Source organism: Chiloscyllium punctatum, chromosome 15 (genome assembly GCF_047496795.1).
Source record: "Chiloscyllium punctatum isolate Juve2018m chromosome 15, sChiPun1.3, whole genome shotgun sequence".
Taxonomy (NCBI): Eukaryota; Metazoa; Chordata; class Chondrichthyes; order Orectolobiformes; family Hemiscylliidae; genus Chiloscyllium; species Chiloscyllium punctatum.
Window position 1 is genome coordinate 60,753,784 of NC_092753.1, and position 19,390 is coordinate 60,773,173.

The window sequence follows — 19,390 nt, forward strand, 5'->3', positions numbered from 1 at the left end:
CAGCTCAGCACCATCCTCTCATAACCTGTTCTGCCTGCCAATCTTCCTTTCCACCTCTCCACTCCACCCTCTATCACACTTCATCCACATATTGTACTCTTAGCTACCTTCTCCCTAGCCCCATCCCCCTCCCATTTATTTCTTCACCCCGGAGGCTCCCTGCCTCGTTCTGGATGAAGGGCTTTTGCCCAAAACGTCGATTTTCCTGCTGCTCAAATGCTGCCTGACCTGCTGTGCTTTTCCAGTACTATTCTAGTCTAGACTCTGATCTCCAGCACCTGCAGTCCTTACTTTCGCCCTGCTATTTTCATTATTATACTACCAAACCTTTACCACAATGTGCTATTCTATAAACCATAAAATATTGAGAGTTAAGGAAAATTCAAGTCCCTTTTTAAAATGTTGAAATATTGAAATAAAATGTCATATTCAATAGACCCAAATATCAGGAGAATGCTGTGGTAAATATCAAAGCTAACAAAAGAGAATTCATGAAATGCAAATACCTTATAAAACTTTAAGCAAGAAAAATTAGCAGGCATGTAGTATTAAAATGCCTTTCTGAATGTGTGTGGTATTTATTATTTCAAGTTATTAATTTGAGTGCTTATGAATCTTCCAGTAAAGCTTGTTTGCCATTTAGAAACCAATTTTAAGCCATGCTTAAGGGTAAAAGGATAATAACTAAGGATTGAGGAACATAGGTAAGCTCCATAAATTTATGGATTTCTTTTAACTTTTGAGCCAAATCTCTGAGGTCCTCATTTCACCCATTCAAGTATGGTAAAGCAGGACTAATGGCTACAGAAGTCTGACCCAGCCGAAGATATGGAAATGTAATTAATTTGTGTTCAAGGTGAGGGTAATATGGGTAAGAGCTGAATAGGCTGGGGCTGTTTTTCCTGGAGCATCGGAGGCTCAGAGGTGACCTTATGGAGGTTTATAGGATCATGAGGGGCATGGATAGGGTAAATAGACAAAGTATTTTCCCTGAAGTGGGGGAGTCCAGAATTAGAGGGCATAGGTTCTGGATGAGAGGGAAAAAATTTAAAAGGGACCTAAGGGGCAACGTTTTCACGCAAAGGGTGGTGCGTGTATGGAATGAGCTGCCAGAGGAAGTGGTGGAGGCTGGTACAATTGCAGCACTTAAAAGACATCTGGATGGGTATGTGAATAGGAAGAGTTTAGAGGGATATGGGCCAAGTGCTGGCAAATGAGTGTAGATTAGGATATCTGGTTGACATATACGAGTTGGACTGAAGGGTCTGTTTCTGTGCTGTACATCTCTATGATTCTATGACCGCTTGTATTGTCCATCCCCAGAGATGATGCTGGTGAATCATCTGGATATCCCGGATCCCCTGTGCTAATATTATGGACAAAATGGCATAATGTGTGGAATTGCATTGTTTTGATTCAGCACCAATGTTCTGTAATGCATTGTTACCTGTTGTTTGTTAGACCAAATATGGATGTTATTCAGGTGCTGTTGAACCAGGTATGAGCTGCTCCATTCATATACAAACTTATGCCAAGAGTCATTTACCCGTGAACCAAATGTTCACTGATTTACGTTGGCACCCAATCAAACAAAGTCTTCAGTTTAAAATTCTAATCCCTGTCTTCAAATTGTTCAATGGCCTTGCGACTCTATTTCTGTAACCTCTGCTAGCCCTGCAATCGTTTGAAAACTTTGTTGTCCATTTCTGTTCTTTTTATATCACTGAGTTCCTTGCTCACGCTTTTAGAGTGATAGAGTGACAGAGTCACACAGCACAGAAACAGACCCTTCAGTCCAACCAGTCCGTGCTGACCATGTTCCCAAACTAAACTAGTCCCACCTGCTTGTGCTTGACCTTTATACTCCTAAACCTTTCCTATTCATCATGATTCAAGCTTCTCCTTAATATCCACCTCTTGGTCCAAACATTTGATCACCTGTCCTTCATTCTGGATTAGTGGTGCTGGAAGAGCACAGCAGTTCAGGCAGCATCCGAGGAGCCCGAAACGTCGATTTTACTGCTCCTCAGATGCTGCCTGAATTGCTGTGCTCTTCCAGCACCACTAATCCAGAATCTGGTTTCCAGCATCTGCAGTCATTGTTTTTACCTAGTTGATTTTAACCCTACTGCGAATCCTCTTGCAAGGATGCCTGCCTTGAAGAAGTTTTCCTCCTCTCTCTACAAGAATCTCAGACAATCCCTCTCCCACTGCAACTCCCAGGTCATTTCCTCTGCCCTGAAGCTCTTCAACCATGTCCTGAAACAAACTCGCTCCACTCCAACCTCTCCATGCCCCCGACCTATCACCTTCATCCCCTCCCCCACTCGCCTATTGTACTCTATGCTATTTTCTCCCCACCCCAACCCTCCTCTAGCTTATCTCTCCATGCTTCAGGCTCTCTGCCTTTATTCCTGATGAAGGGCTTTTGCCCGAAACGTTGATTTTACTGCTCCTCGGATGCTGCCTGAACAGCTGTGCTCTTCTAGCACCACTAATCCAGAATCTGGTTTCCAGCATCTGCAGTCATTGTTTTTACCCACCTGTCCTTCATGTCTCCTTTTGCAGCTGGGTGTCAAATTCTGTTTGATAACAGTCATGTGAGGTGCCATGCAATCTTTCACTGCATTTATACAATATTAAGGTAAGTTAACGTTGTTCATTGTTAGATAACTTACGAATGGAGCTGAATCCAGTCAAATCATCCATGAATAGCCCTACTTCTCACCTTATGATGGAAGGAAAATGATTGAAGCAACGGAAGCTCATTGGGTCAAGGGTACTGCCTCAAGGATTTCTGGCAGGAATGCCATGGGGCTGTCAATGATTTGTCTTCATGACAACCATCTATCTTTTTGTTAGATATTATTCTTGTCAGTTGAGGACATTCCCTTTGGCCTGCATTCAGCTCAGTTTTACTGAAGTTCATTCATTCAATTTTCTATTAAGTAAAATGCCTTGATGTTGAGGATGACCCATTTTATCCCACCTCCAACATTATTATTCTTATGACTTTTCGTACATCCATTCCAAATCAAGGCAGCATCCAGGCCTGGAGCCAAGTGAATCTGACAGAACCTAAATTGAATTGTGACAGGCAGATTATTCCTAAACTACTGGCTCTTTCTAGAGGCCAATACATGTCTCTGTCAGATGATCTAATGCTCACTTTTAACCATGCCTGTAACTTGCGTTTTTTCACATAGATTTTGTTTAACCCTACAGTCACCCTCTATTGTGCATGTATTGTCTGGGGCTCTATTCTTTGTATATGCATAATCTTTAAAAGATCTACTTCTTCAAACAGTTTATCTTATCTTGATTCCTTGCAAGTCTTAGCATTCATTGTAATTTTACCACAATTTTTCATGTGTGATTGTACTGGAACTTTCACATCTTCCATGCATGTACATGCTCATTATTCAAAGCCAGGAAGGGAAACAAACTTAAGGCTTTATGTTCCAGGATTCTCTCTGGCTGGTTTTAAACTGAAGTAGTGCACACATAAAGTCTTGCACCCTCCAGCCTTTGATCTCTCCTGACTTCATGGCGACTCTAATATCCAATGGAATTGCCTCCTGATGGGCATATGTCCTGCTGAAAATCTTGCATATATATAGATGGCAGGATAATAAGGGGAAAAAAAAGTGCTGTACCAGATATTACACAGTTTACACCAGAATTAAATCCACTATGTAGCTAAAGTCTGTTGAAAAGTGGAGTAAGTTAAATTCATGGCTTTAAATCAGGAACTGCTTGACAAGTTTTGAACATGAACATTATTTGCTTCGAATAGTCAGGCTGATAAACTGATTATAAGAAATGCTTGAGCTGATAGAGGGTTTTGCAAACTGTCCACTCGTACCTTCAGGAAGTGAACTCTTTCTCTCTGTTACCAAACTTCTGTCCTCGAGACCTTGCCATTGGGTTTGCGAAATGATCATTCCCATTTATGCCTTTTTGAGGGAGGCAGAACAGGAGAAGGTGCAGATGGAAATGAGAGAGGTGTGTTGAATAAAGTCACATCAGTAGATACCCTTTCACCAGTTTCTGCAAACCACAATACTCCCTTGATACTTTTTCAAAGAAGTTTGCTTAAGGGAACAACAATTCATTAGGTGGCCAGGAGGAATCTCTATGCTTACCGCTGGTATTTCTGTACACTTCTTACACCTATCCTGATGCTGCACAAAGGTGTTATGGTGATACAGAGATTTTACTGATACTTGACAGAGCTGTGGTCCAATAAATATCTTGGGAACAAGCTGGTCTTTAACGAAGGGAAGATGTTTTAGCAGTGCTCATTACAACTTCGGCAATCTGCCTTGTGATCTGCTACAGGTTATGTGAAGGAGCTGGCTATAAGTGTCACACAAGCTGTAATCTGAAGAAAAGACAGCATGATGAAGGCAGGTTTGAGCCACAGATATTGTGCTGTGTTTTAGCCCTGAGTTCTCAACAATGAGCAGAGGGCAGACGCAATGGGATCAATCGCACATGGTAGTTTCTTAAAGATGGAGCCATAAAGGATCTGGGAACAAGTTAGTATTGACCCCAAGACTCAAATGCCAGTTCTCTTAGTTTATGCGCTTAATGTGCTAGCTAGTCAAAGGTCTTTCTGTGAAGAAAATCAAATTGAGACACTCATGGCATGATTACTAGTACCAGGATGTAGACATTGAGAGTAGAATTGGAGCCCAGGTAATCTCCATAGCCTGTCTCTCAGGTACTATGAGCTAGCCTTCATCAGCTTTGTGCATTATTTGTTGTATTAGAGCAAGAACCCAGAGACCTATGTTCACAGGCAGCAAGCCACAAAATGACACCTGTGAAGCCTCTGATCCCCAGGGTTAGACATCATTTGCATATTTGCCTTTTTCACAGAAAATAATTAATGAAGTAGTGCCACATAGGTGGATCAACTACAAAGATGGAATGGGTGACATTAGTTTGTCTTAGTTGCTCTGACGCAGTTGCAAAATTACTTGCTGCAATGTAAAGGAGTTCTGGGGCTTGATAAGATGACAGTTAGTGCCAAAGCTTCATATGATGCATATCCCATTCACAGAGAGTTTCTGACATCAACCTGACATGACGTAATCATCCTCACCCTGTTCTCTTGCATTTAAAAAAAAATCCAGGAAAGCCTCTCTTCTATTCATTGCTTTTCTTTAGGACCTTGTTGCCACCTCACCATTCAGGTTCGCTGCGTTCTTCAGTGCTCTTGAAACTCCTTTAACGATCAGTATGGGTTTCATTTTGTTGCTGCATCAGATTTCTATATCCCTCTCCCTCAGCAGACCAGCTTGTGGCTCACTTCTTGCCTGGTTTTCCACCAGTATGATCAGCCCCACCCTGCCTCCTCTCAACATATCTGAGGTCAGGCAACTCACATGCCTTAATGCTTTTTAAATTAGCTGAACCCACAATGTAGAGCAGGATGAATACCACAACCTCATGGTGAACACATGTCCCATATACAACTTGCCTTATACAATGTTGTTGTATCCCTGAAATATCAGGCCTTTAGATTTTATGAGCTCACACTCCTACCTAATTTGGCATTTTGTTTTTTTTTAATTGGGGCGGAGTTTTGTAGAATGTATAGGCCTCTCTGTCCCTTAAAATGAATGGATGGAAAATCCTATGCTCAACACCTCAATTCCCAAAACTCACATGTGATTTGTAAAGCTCATCTGTGATTGAATAAGAGCATTTTCATCCCGTTCACTCTATAATGAGCACTGAAGACAGAAAGTAGTGAGCAGCAATGTTGAAAACTGAAACTTACCATGGAGATAAGTGGAGCTCTTCTCCCCTTGCTGCCCAGTGACAGGAAATTAGGGAATAGTCACAGGAGCAAGGCTAGCGTCATGAAATAAGCTAAGACACTGTTAATACTATTCAAGAGGTTGTTTTAATAAAAATGTCAGACCTATGGTTTCTCTCCCACTTCCTATGGGGAAGTGATTGGCCTTCACCCAGCAATTGCTTGGGGTGGTACATTTAAATTCAACAGCTCACTCCGTGGGAAACCCTGGGCACTGACCCACACTCCATCACTTTGTCATGTAGTGTGTTGAAACATTCTTGAGATAGACCCTCAAGCAAGACATTGCTTAGTACTGCAGCTTTTTATACAAACACTGCTGTATGCTCCACATTATTATGGGACATTTGAGAACTTTTGGAACTATTTCTCAATCCACATTATTCTTTTTTTTTAAAGAATTGCAACCTTGACATTTTTACATTATGTCTGAAAACACTGCTGCAGAAAACCTCCAGAAATGCCACCATGACTAAATTCATTATGGAAAACCATTGCAATGGAGAAAATTCGTTATAAGATTTAACCAGAACCTTTTTCAGAAACTATGGCAACCATTACTTAACTTTTATAATCACCTCACTGTAGCAAAGCTATTGCACAATACAGTACTCATTTTATATAGTTGCTTTATTAGGTAATATATGTTTATATACTTATAGCAATTAGTTTGCTGGCTGTAATACAAATCTTTTTAATAACACCTATAATAGAACTATATAAAAGCTACAACCTTCTTTTTAATCAATGCTTGGCTGTGAAGTACAATTTTCAAAGTTTCATATATTTATTTAACACATTGACGTGTCAGCATTGACTCAGCAGCAGCATCATTTGTGATTCTGAGTCAGAGAGTTGTGTGTCCCATTCCTGACACCTACACATAACAATCCAATGTAGTACTGAAAAAATGCTGCTTTTTTTGAGCTGTTACCTTTCTAGTTGCATGGTAAATTGAAAACATCTGAATCGTCAGGTGGGTATAAATGTTTCAATGATACTGCTTCAAGATTAATTGTGAATTTTACCCAGCATCCTGATGGACATTCATCTCTCAACCAAGATTACTAAAACAGAATTTATAGACTTAGTGCTTTGTTTTTAGGATCTGTTGCTTTCAAATTGGTACCAAGTTTCTGACAACTACTGTACACTTTATTGGCCCAAAAGCATTTAGGATATCTTGTGTCATGAAAGGAGCAAGTCTTGGTTTCTACTAAGTATTGGACATCAACTTTCCTGTTGTTAGCAACAATATAATTGAAAGCCACATTTTCAAGTATTGTATATCACACTCTTGACCTACTGTTACTTGCAATAAGATTCTACTACATGCTTTACTATGAGTTCAAACCTGTTTCACCTATTCCTCATGATTTTGTATTTATTGCTTTTGTTTAACTTAATTTATTCAGCTTGCGTGTGCCTGACTGATTTACTGTCATTTCAGAATTGATAAATGTCTGACTTGGTGTTGCTGACAGCAAGTATGTCTGCTGGCATCACAAATGTGAAATTTTGGTATAATGTTTTAATTGGTTAAGTGAAGAGCTTGTAGTTCGAGTGTGCTGTTCAGGAGCACTTTGTGTCTTGTACAGCCTCCACCCAGTATAACCTTTTTGTCAAAACTAAACATATTAACAACACAGGTAAAACTGTACCCCAGAACTACACTCCCTCTAAATAATTTTTCTTCTGTGTGCACCTGTGAGATCCATGCATGGCAGCAACTTCCGAAACTGCAAGTCAATGCTGGGATCCTGTCAGCACATTGATCACCATGCACAGATCTTCAGCCACTCACAACTGTGCAGCTTAGAAGGAACGTTGTGAGAGAGCCTTTCATACATTCTTCATTAACATCCAACATGAGATGTATGAAGGTTTTCATTTGTTTGGGTTCCATTATTGATGCCGCTCCACAATTTCTCATGTAGTGCAATATTGCAAAGGCCGACTATTGAAACCAATCTTTATTTAATTTCTTCGATTTTCTTGCTCAGTGGTTAGGAGAACAATTATACTTCTGGGCAGTGATACATGAGCTTGAATAACTGCAATTCCAGGATTGAGTAATTGGGAAAGTCAATTCACAATCCAGGATTTCAGCACAAAAGAAATTTAGGTTGACACTCTAGTGCAATAGTGAGGGAGTAGATGGGCTTCAGATTGGTTTCACAGGTCGGTGCAACATCAAGGGCCAAAGGGATTGTAGTGAGCTGTAATGTTCAATGTTCTATGTACCACACTGTCAAAGGTGATAACCTTCAGATGAGATATTAATTAGTAGCCCATCTGCCATGTCAGATTGACATGAAAGATTCCATGGCCCTATTTCAAAGCAGGGCATCCACCCAATGCCCTGTCCAATATTTATTCCACAACTAACATCACTAAAACAGAATATCATGCTGTAAGTGGGACTTAGTGACTACAAATTGATCTTTAAAAATGAATAAACTGCACAAGCAGAAATCAGAAATAAAAACAGAAATTGCTGGAAAAGCTCAGCGGGTCTGGCAGCATCTGTGGAGAGAAATCAGAGTTAACGTTTTGTGTCCAATAACCCTTCTTCAGAAATTCAGACCCTTCTTCAGAACTAACCAAAACGTTAACACTGATTTCTCTCCAGAGATGCCGCCAGATCTGCTGAGAATTTTCCAGCAATTTGTGTTTCTGTTTCACAAATTGGTTGTTGCATTTCTTACATTACAACAATGACAACAAGAGCTTAGATGGCTGCAAGGAAGTTTTGCCATCAATCAGAACAATGTGATTAAATCAACAGAAAGTGAGGACTGCAGATGCTGGAGATCAGAGTCAAGAGTGTGGTACTGGAAAAGCACAGCAGGTCAGGCAGCATTCAAGGAGCAGGAGAATCAATGGTTCGGGCACATAAACCCTTCATCAGCCCTTTATCACACTTAGAATATTACAGACAGATAATAAAACAATGGTGGAGTGAAGGGGATTTCAACTTCAGTTCTTGTTCAGCAAAAATAAATCACTTAGTGACGTTAATGACTGGCGTCAATTGAAAATCTGACTAATCTGGATTCCTGCGTGATTTTTCTTTTACTGGTACTCACACGTTTGTGCGTACATCAATGTGCCAACATGAGTACTGCTATCACATTGCGAAAAGAAATTATCGTATAAATCATTTTGTAGAATGAAGGTCTATGTAAATGTCAGAATTACTATTATTTGTAACAAAATTAGATGTACAGTAACAGTATTCTCACACTTTTAATTCAGTATATTTTTCATTTATTGAACTTTGCACCATTTACAGAACTGCCTTGAGAGTTAACTGAGATTCCATTGTATCAGATCTGTAACAAAGGTTCTCACAAAGTGCTTCAAACCACTGATGATCTCCCAGGGTGGCTTTAGCCTTCCCCGTTCCAGCCAGATGTCTGTCAATCAGGCCTACCCTGTCAACCCAACTGCAAAGCTCAAACTTTTGACATTGCCTGGCACAAGATGGTGTCGGGTCTGTTGTGCATTAAGTACATGCACAAGGGTATCAGATGCCTCTATTGGAGTGTCTGACGCTGTTGAATAGTTATGTTTGTGCAGGTGGTCTTTCCCCACCAGATTCTGAATAATTCAAATGGCGAAGAAAGCAAAGTTGAAAAGCTATGCACCAAAAAAGGTCAGATTGGTGAGTGACATGTTTGTTCAGATACTAATCCTTTTATTCAGAATTAACCCTTTTAAAACCAAGTAACTTTTATAAATCTATCTCTCAAAGTCTTTATCAAATAACATAAGAAAATAAATAAAATTTAAAGTTTGTATAAATTAAAATGAATAAATTCAGTAAATTTTCTGTACCCATCACGATGGGCATAATGCATACAATAGAAGTGATTGAGTAGAATAAAATGATCAGTTTGTATTTTATGGGTTAAAATGATTGAGGTCTGCACAGCTGATTCAAACAAGGTGTATATTACATCTTGTGTCTTATTACTAGCTAATTCAAACAAGATGTGTATTGTACAGTGCCATACAAGATCATCTGTCTTCGTAATATCTTTCATGTCAGCTTCAAGCAGAGGCACACATGGAGGGCAGTGCACCATCCAATAGAGAGATACTCAAAAAGATCCAAATCGAGGATAACAATTTGATTTTGCTTTCTTTCCTTCTTTTCCCTCTCTTTCATATTGCGAGAAGAGGAATGTCAATAGATTCAGTTGCAGAATCTTCCCAAAGATGTATAAATCTATCATGAGCATGTGGTGTAATTCTAAAACATTGACCTGTAGTAGTGCTTTAACTCTGAAGCACTAATCTGTATTTGTGTGGTGATTTTGTTGTGCACAACAATATCTTTGTAAATTCTTTTGTTTTGCTGTTTGGAATTTTCTCATGAAAACAGTGACTTGTATCGAGTGCAGTTTCACTGGTGCTAACGTCTTGAGTACTTCATTCAAGTAGTCATTCTTCAATACAGGACATTGATAATAAACACTGCAATTACATCTGTGTTAAACCTGATCGTGCTCTCATCCAATGATCACACACGTATACTTACTAGCAGAAAGAACCTGGTAATGAACAGAAATTGTGCTATACATTATCCCTTTTAAGCCTAGGGATATTGCAGCCTTATGTAGGGCAGTACTATAAAGGTTGTGATGACTCCGTCATCCCCCTCCGTCCACGCATCAATGGATTTAATACACACCGTGACGTCGAACACTTCTTCCGCCGCTTCCTAGCTTACTTTCACAATCAGGACTCCCGCCCACCTTCCAAAGACCCCTTCGCCCACCTCCAACACACTGCATCCACCTGGACACCCCGCGCTGGCCTATTACCTGCCCTCAACCTCTTCATTTCCAACTGCCGCTGGGACATTAACCGCCTCAACCTGTCTACTCCCCTCCCCCACTCCAACCTCTCACCCTCACAACGTGCAGCCCTCCAATCCCTCTGCTCCAATCCCAACCTCACCATCAAGCCAGTGGATAAAGAGGGCGCAGTGGTAGTCTGGCGCACTGACCTCTACACCACTGAAGCCAAACGCTAACTCGAGGACACCTCTTCATACCGCCCCCTCGACCATGACCCCACCCCCCCATCACCAAACCATCATCTCCCAGACCATACAGAACCTCATCACCTCAGGCGATCTCCCACCCACAGCTTCCAACCTCATAGTCCAGGAACCCCGCACTGCCCAGTTCTACCTCCTTCCCAAGATCCACAAGCCTGACCACCCTGGCCGACCCATTGTCTCAGCATGCTCCTGCCCCACTGAACTCATTTCTACCTACCTCAACACTGTCCTATCCCCCCGGTCCAGGAACTCCCCACATACGTTCGAGACACCACCCACGCCCTCCACCTCCTCCAAGACTTCTGTTTCCCGGCCCCCAACGCCTCATCTTCACCATGGATATCCAATCCCTCTACACCTCCATCCGCCATGACCAGGGCGTCCAAGCCCTCCGTTTTCTCCTCTCCCGACATCCCCAACAGTACCCTTCCACCGACACTCGCATTCGTTTGGACGAACTGGTCCAACCCTTAACAATTTCTCCTTTGAATCCTCCCACTTCTTCCAGACCAAAGTGGTAGCCATGGGCACATGTATGGGCCCCAGCTATTCCCAGTCGATCTTCCGTAATTACACTGGCACCACTCCCCACCTCTTCCTCTGCTACATTGATGATTGCATTGACCTTGTGCTCCCACAAGCGGTTAAGCAATTCATCAACTTCAACAACACATTCCACCCTGACCTTAAATTTACCTGGACCATCTCTGACACCTCCCTCCCCTTCCTGGACCTCTCCATCTCCATTAATGATGACAACTTGACACTGACATTTTTTACAAACCCACCGACTCCCACAGCTACCTGGATTACACCTCTTCCCACCCTACCTCTTGCAAAAATGCCATCCCGTATTCCCAATTCCTCCTCCTCCGCCGTATCTGCTCCCAGGAGGACCAGTACCACCACAGAACACACCAGATGGCCTCCTTCTTTAGAGACCGCAATTTCCCTTCCCACGTGGTTAAAGATGCTCTCCAACGCATCTCGTCCACATCCCGCACCTCCGCCCTCAGACCCCACCCCTCCAACCGTAACAAGGACAGAACGCCCCTGGTGCTCACCTTCCACCCTACCAATCTTCACATAAATCAAATCATCCACCGACATTTCCGCCATCTCCAAAAAGACCCCACCACCAGGGATATATTTCCCTCCCCACCCCTTTCCACCTTCCACAAAGACCGTTCCATCCGTGACTACCTGGTCAGGTCAACTCCGCCCTACAACCCACCCTCCCATCCTGGCACCTTCCCCTGCCACTGCAGGAACTGAAAAACCATTCAAGGCCCTAAAGGAGCCTTCCACATCCATCAAAGTTTTACCTGCACATCCACCAATATCATTTATTGTATCCGTTGCTCCCGATGCAGTCTCCTCTACATTGGGGAGACTGGACGCCTCCGAGCAGAGCGCTTTAGGGAACATCTCCAGGACACCCACACCAATCAACCAAACCGCCCTGTGGCCCAACATTTCAACTCCCCCTCCCACTCTGCCGAGGACATGGAGGTCCTGGGCCTCCTTCACCGCCACTCCCTCACCACCAGACGCCTGGAGGAAGAACGCCTCATCTTCCGCCTCGGAACACTTCAACCCCAGGGCATCAATGTGGACTTCAATAGTTTCCTCATTTCCCCTTCCCCCACCTCACCCTAGTTCCAAACTTCCAGCTCAGCACTGTCCCCATGACTTGTCCTACCTGTCTCTCTTCTTTTCCACCTATCGACTCCACTCTCCTCCCTGACCTATCACCTTCATCCGCTCCCCCACTCACCTATTGTACTCTATACTACTTTCTCCCCACCCCCACCCTCCTCTAGCTTATCTCTCCACCCTTCAGGCTCTCTGCCTTTATTCCCGATGAAGGGTTTTTGCCGGAAACGTTGATTTTACTGCTCCTTGGATGCTGCCTGAACTGCTGTGCTCTTCCAACACCACTAATCCAGAATCTAGTTTCCAGCATCTGCAGTCATTGTTTTTACCGAGTTGATTTTAACCCTACTGCGAATCCTCTTGCAAGGATGACTAAAAGTCAGCTAACTCAGCATACTCTTTAAGTGTATCTGAACATTCTTGATTCCATTAGGCTTAGTTTGCACAGAAATTCTGAAAATCCAGTCAATTAAGCCATTTCAAGATTTCTTTCTGACAAGGGCTTCTTTCCCTAGAGCGTCGGAGGTTGAGGGATGACCTTTTTGAGATTTATAAAATCATGAGAGGCATGGATAGGGTAAATAGACCAAGGTCTTTTCCCTGGGAGGGGGAGTCCAAAACTAGAGGGCATAGGTTTAGGGTGAGAGGGGAAAGATATAAAAGAGACCTCAGGGGCATGTTTTTCATACAGAGGTTGATGCATGTGTGGAATGGGCTGTCAGAGAAAGTGGTAGAGGCTAGTACAATTGCAACATTTAAAAGGCATCTGGATGGGTATATGAATAAGAAGGGGTTTGAAGGGATATGGGCCGGCTGCTGGCAGGTAAGACTCGATTGGGTTGGGTTATCTGGTCGGCATGGATGAGTTGGGCTGAAGAGTCTATTTCCATGCTGTACATCTCTACAACTGTATGAATTTAAACCTGGTAATATGCGTGGTGAAAGTTGATATTTCAGATTGACGATCTTGCGTCAGATCTAGAAAAAGATCAAAATGTAACAGATTCTAAACAAGTGAAAGGGCAGAAAAATGAACAAAAAAGAGGATGTGTGATAAGGCAGAAGAAAGGAGACAATAATTGACAGAAGAGTTGATAGTGTTTGGTCAAAAGAAATTACAATTGAAACAAAAGAATTGTGTGGGGGATGTGAAAATGGTAGATTCTTCATAACCAGTTTAAAAGAATTCTTTTGAGAGTGGCCTGTCAAAGCTTACCTTTCTATATTCCACCCTTTCCGATGGAATTCATGATTTTCTTTGGCAGTTCTGCTCATCCAAAAGCACATTTATATATAGGAACTCAAATATACAGGGAATAGAATCCAAGAACTATTATACAACATGTTGAAGTTTCAGATATCACTGGCAGTCTATTATTTGCAAAACAAGTATGGATCTTCTCAAATGTCTGCAGAATTACACAACTAACTTAATTACATGAAAAAATAAAGCTTCGACTTCATGTCTCTTTTCTCATGATGAAAAAATAATCATTTATATACAGGAATGGTTCATGCTCCAGAGCATCTCTCTGGCGTGTTCTTACTACAATACAGTCTTTTGACTTCCAACACAAAGATATATTCCACATATTTAATCTTACCCATAAAATCTTCCCATTTGTAGTCTAATTTGGTTTGATTACCAATCAGTATGGTAAACCAATTTATCTGTTCCAAAGTTGCCATTTGACAAAGTTCACCCTTCCGAGATCAGCTAAGATTTGTAGATTTTCAGTCCCTTTGTTTCTATTGGCGAGTTGAAGTCTCATGAAATTGCATTGCTACCCAAATTTTCGCTCACATGGGTCATGTTATTAGTTTACTGTCATGTAGTTGTTGCATGCTTCTAGCAGGCACATCGTTAATCTAAATGAAGTGAACAGTTTAAATGGCAGCCATCTCAATTATACTGGGAATGTGCTGATAAATTGAATTGATAGATTGTGCTGGGGTTAAAATCAATTCACAAGAATTGTTACTAAGGCATATATAAAACTTTGTTTTCGTTTTTTAATGGAAAATTAGCTAGGTCCACAACCCATCAGTTAACAGACAAATCCTTGTGAAGGTGGAAATAGCTGAAATGGTATGATGTGAGCAGGCACTATGACTCTGTAAATGTGAGTTAATAGTTGTTAATGACTTTAGAAAGTCTGCATTTTTAAAAAGGGCAAGGTACTATAAAGGGGCATAACACAGCCAGCATAAATCACACTGAGTAGAGGAGAAATTTTATTTTGTTACTTCCTTTTTATATTCTCAGGACTATATATCATTCTGTGCCACATAAGGTGGGCAGGTGACCTACATCACAGGCGTTTGTCAGTCCCATTCTCTGGGCAAGTTTCCAGATGTCTGGAATTTTACTGACAGTCTAAAGACACCCAAAAGTGTTATTGCTATGTAGTTCAACATAGTCATTCACTTAATTAGAGTGGCCATTTTGTAATTGCAATTTCCAATTTTGGAAAGAAGTTAAGGAATCTCTTTCAAACTCTCAATGCTATTAATCAGGGAGGAATTCCAATTAAAGCATGGAGTTTCCACGCTCTTAAATGTGCTATAAATCTGTGTCCTATTTCCACCAACTCAGACTGGCATTAAAAGTACCACGTTGGTGGCAAACATAGAAAACACAGCTTTATATCAGCAAATACCGCAGATGTTGTAAATCCAAAATAAAACAGAAATGCTAGAGAGATTTAGCAGGTCTGGCAGCATACTGTGGAGAGTCTGTCACATTTCAAGTCTGATATGATTCTTGTTCAGAACTCTTGAGTCCTAAAAAAAGTCATGTCAGACTAGAAAACAGTTATTGCAAAGGTTTGGTCTTAATGTCAATCTGTTAAATGAATAATGACAAGAGTGAAAGGAGTGGGCTTAAGGGCATATGTATAGAGAGAGAAGTAGTTGATGATAAGAGAAACCAATCCGAAGTAGAAAGGGATCTGGGAATGCTAATCCAGGATTCGCTGAAGATTAACTTGCAAGTTGTATCTGTGATTAAGAAAGCGAATGTAATGTTGTCATTTATCTCAAGAGGGTTGGAATATAAAAACAGCAATGTGCTTCTGACTTTATAAAGTTCTAGTTAGGCCTCATTTAGAATACTATGTCCAATTTTGGGCCCCACACGTTAGGAAGGACATACTGGCGCTGGAGCATGTCCAGCGGAGATTCACACAGATGATCCCTGGAATGGTAGGCCTAATATACGATGAATGGCTGTGATTGTATTCATTAGAGTTTAGAAGGCTGAGGGGAGATCTAATAGAAACTTACAAAATAATGCATAGCTTAGAAAGAGTAGGCGCTGAGAAATTGTTTCCATTAGGCGGGGAGACTAGGACCCATGGGCACAGCCTTAGAATTAGAAGGGGTTAAATAAGAACAGAAATGAGGAGGCATTTCTTCAGCCAGAGAGTGGTGGGCCTTTGAAATTCATTGCCACAAAGCGCAGTGGAGGCTGGGACATTAAATGTCTTCAAGGCAGAGATTGATAAATTCTTTATCTCGCAAGAAATTAAGGGGTATGGGGAGAGTGTGGGTAAGTGGAGTTGAAATGCCCATCAGCCATGATTAAATGGTGGAGTGGACTCGATGGGTTGAATGGCCTTACTTCCACTCCTATGTCTGATGGTCTTAGAACCACCAGAATGACATTGGAACAAAGTGTCTAATCCACGTGGTCCACAGAGAACCACCATACTGACATCCATGTTATTCTGAAATGCTCCACTTGATTTCTTTTCAGAACTGAAATAAAATTAGTATTTGGATGGGAAAATCACCTGGGATAATTGGCTGTGCTGGCTTTAAGTCCTTCATTGCAGGTATCTTTGTGGACTTACTGCATAAACTGCCTATTATACTTCTTGCCTCAGTAAGTCCTGCACTTCCCATTTTTGCTCACTGAAAGTTAATTTTTCATTTTTAAATGGCTGCCTTTATTTTATTTGCAAGTTCATGGGATCTGACCATTGGTTAGGTCAGCATTTATTGCCCATCCCTAATGCCCCTCGAGAAAGTGGCATTGTGTTGGTTTCATGAACAGGATGATGTGACCCATCAAGAAATTTTTAACATCTTTCACATTATTTGCATTCAACATCTTTAATTTGTTTTTAAAACTAATCTTTTAGCAAAATGCAATCTTTCAGCTATCAGTGGATATCATTGGACTGAAGAGCAATCAGGTATTATAATATGATATCCTAAATGGCTATTAACTTACAACATTATCATTAATTGGTATTAAATGCAACATTGTAGCATGTGTGCATTTGCGGTTTGTGTCACGGATTTTCCTTCATCCCTGAACTGACAGCCAGACTACTGCGACCACTAGGACTCATAACAGCACACAAACCAACAGCCACGCTCAGACAACAACTCACCAGAACAAAGGACCCAATACCCAACATGAGCAAAACTAATGTAGTGTACAAAATCCCATGCAAGGACTGCACAAAACACTACATCGGACAAACAGGAAGACAGTTAACGATCCGCATCCATGAACACCAACTAGCCACAAAACGACACGACCAGCTATCCTTAGTAGCCACACACACAGACGACAAGCAACATGAATTCGACTGGGACAACACTACCATTATAGGGCAAGCCAAACAGAGAACAGCCAGGGAATTCCTAGAGGCATGGCACTCATCCACAGACTCTATCAACAAACACATCGACCTGGACCCAATATACCGGCCACTACAGCGGACAGCTCGAACTGACAACCGGAAGCGGCAGAGACAGGCCACTATAAATGCCGGAAGAAACAGCACAGGAGTGCTTCACAGGAGACTCCCAAGCACTGAGGATGTCACCTGGACAGGGGACGAAACGTTTGCAAGACAAATTCCCAGCTCGGCGAACAGAACCACAACAACGAGCATCCGAGCTACAAATCTTCTCCCAAACTTTGAGCTGAAGAACTCAAACAAAATTTGTCTAAGTTCCACACATCAATTAACAATGATATTGTGCCTTGGATTTTTCTTAGTCCTAACTGACACATAGCGTACTGTGCAGACTATTTAACAGGTGGTGTGCACATCATGTAGTGGGGGCACATACATGGTCATTTTTCTGGTTCCCTGGTACATGTACTTTTTAAAACCTCATTTAGCTGAAGGTTCTACAATCTTCCACCCACTCGCCAAGGTACATTTATCCAGTCAAACTTATTGTTAGCCTCCCAGAAGGAAAAAATCAGCTTGGATCAGTGATTTCGCTTAATGTGCTTTAATGAGAAACCATTTGAGAGATAAGTTCATTCTTGTATTTTTGCTTTCTGTGAATAAAATTTCAAGAATGACATGACCAATTTCAGTGGAAATTTTCAAAGATTGGTATGCAATTTGGCTTTTGAGAATAAACTTGTGATCTAAGGTATTTTCATTATTTTACATCACAAAACCAATTAAAAAGATTATTTCATGATTTCAGTCAGCTTTGGTATTTTACTTATTTAATGAAGAATGGAATGACAAATGGTATTTTACAAATTAGGCAGCACAGATAGCCAAGTTCAGGGTGCTCAATTCATGTAAAAATAACTCTGACATCTAATGGGGGAGGTGTGATGGTTTGGGGTGGAGGACAGGGACTACCAGAGTGAGAGGAGTCATTCCCCACACGATTGAATTCCCACTGATCTCCACCCTCAGGATTGAGATTCCCTTCCTCTCCCAAAAGAGTTCTTTCTCACCGGATTTCTGGGTTCCTCCCAATCTCTCTGCACCAATTTTACTCCACTCCTCCTTTCAATCTCTTGACCACAATCTTCCACCTCTTGATTTCTCTCCCCCAATGTTTCTCTCCACTAAATTGACCCCTGATTTCTCTTCCCCAATTGCTCTCTCCCTTGATTTTTCGCAACTGATTTTTCTTTCCCAGAGCTGAAATCAGAAGTGACCTTACAGCTGTGACATTTGGGCATAAAGCTTAAACAGAAGAAAAAATGTTTTTTTACTTGGAACTGCAGAGAATTGCTGAAAAGGAGAGGTTAATCACGTGGGATAAAGCATTTTTTCAGTGAAAGGAATCGGGGTAAAGTGCTGGTAACAAAAATTTGGACATTATCAGAGAGGTTCCTCCTACAGGATTAATAGGAAGAGTGAGGAAACAGTGAAAGAGAGTGAGAGAAGCAAGCAGACTTTTTATACCAACTCCCATTTGTTACTCTAAGGAAGCATTCCATACCTTATCCACTGGGATAGTCGCCCTGGCCTGGAAAAGGCAACAATAGTGGAGAGTTAACAGGTCAGGAAGAAATATGACACAGGAGACAGCAGGAGGAGGTCAGAAGGAGGAATAGAAGGAGGAGGTGTAATGTGGAGATGATGTTGGACTGGGGTGGACCAAGTCAGAAGTCACACAACACCAGATTATAATCCAAAAGGTTTATTTGAAATTACAAGCTTTCAGCATGCAGCCCCTTCATCAGGTGAAGTGAAGAGGACACAGACACAGAAGGTAGTTACGGCAAAAGAGGACAAATTCAAAGGTTGACTCAGTGGTGGAGCTGGAGGAGCTTGAGATGGCAGAGTAAGAGAAGGAGGAGGTGGTCGCAACAACAGAGAAGGTGCACAGCAGCAGAGATGGAAGATGGAGCAGTAGCAGAGCCGGTACAGGCGGATGAACAGGAAAATGGAGCAAGGATCAGGGTGTTGAATCATTGGAAGACCAGCAGCTCGAGGCACAACAGGAGCAGAAGAAAGTTGAGGTGACAGAGGAGCAGCAGAAGCAGGAGAAGTTAGAAGCAGCGGTAAAACTGGATGAATTTAGAGATGAATTTAGACACATGCACCCCC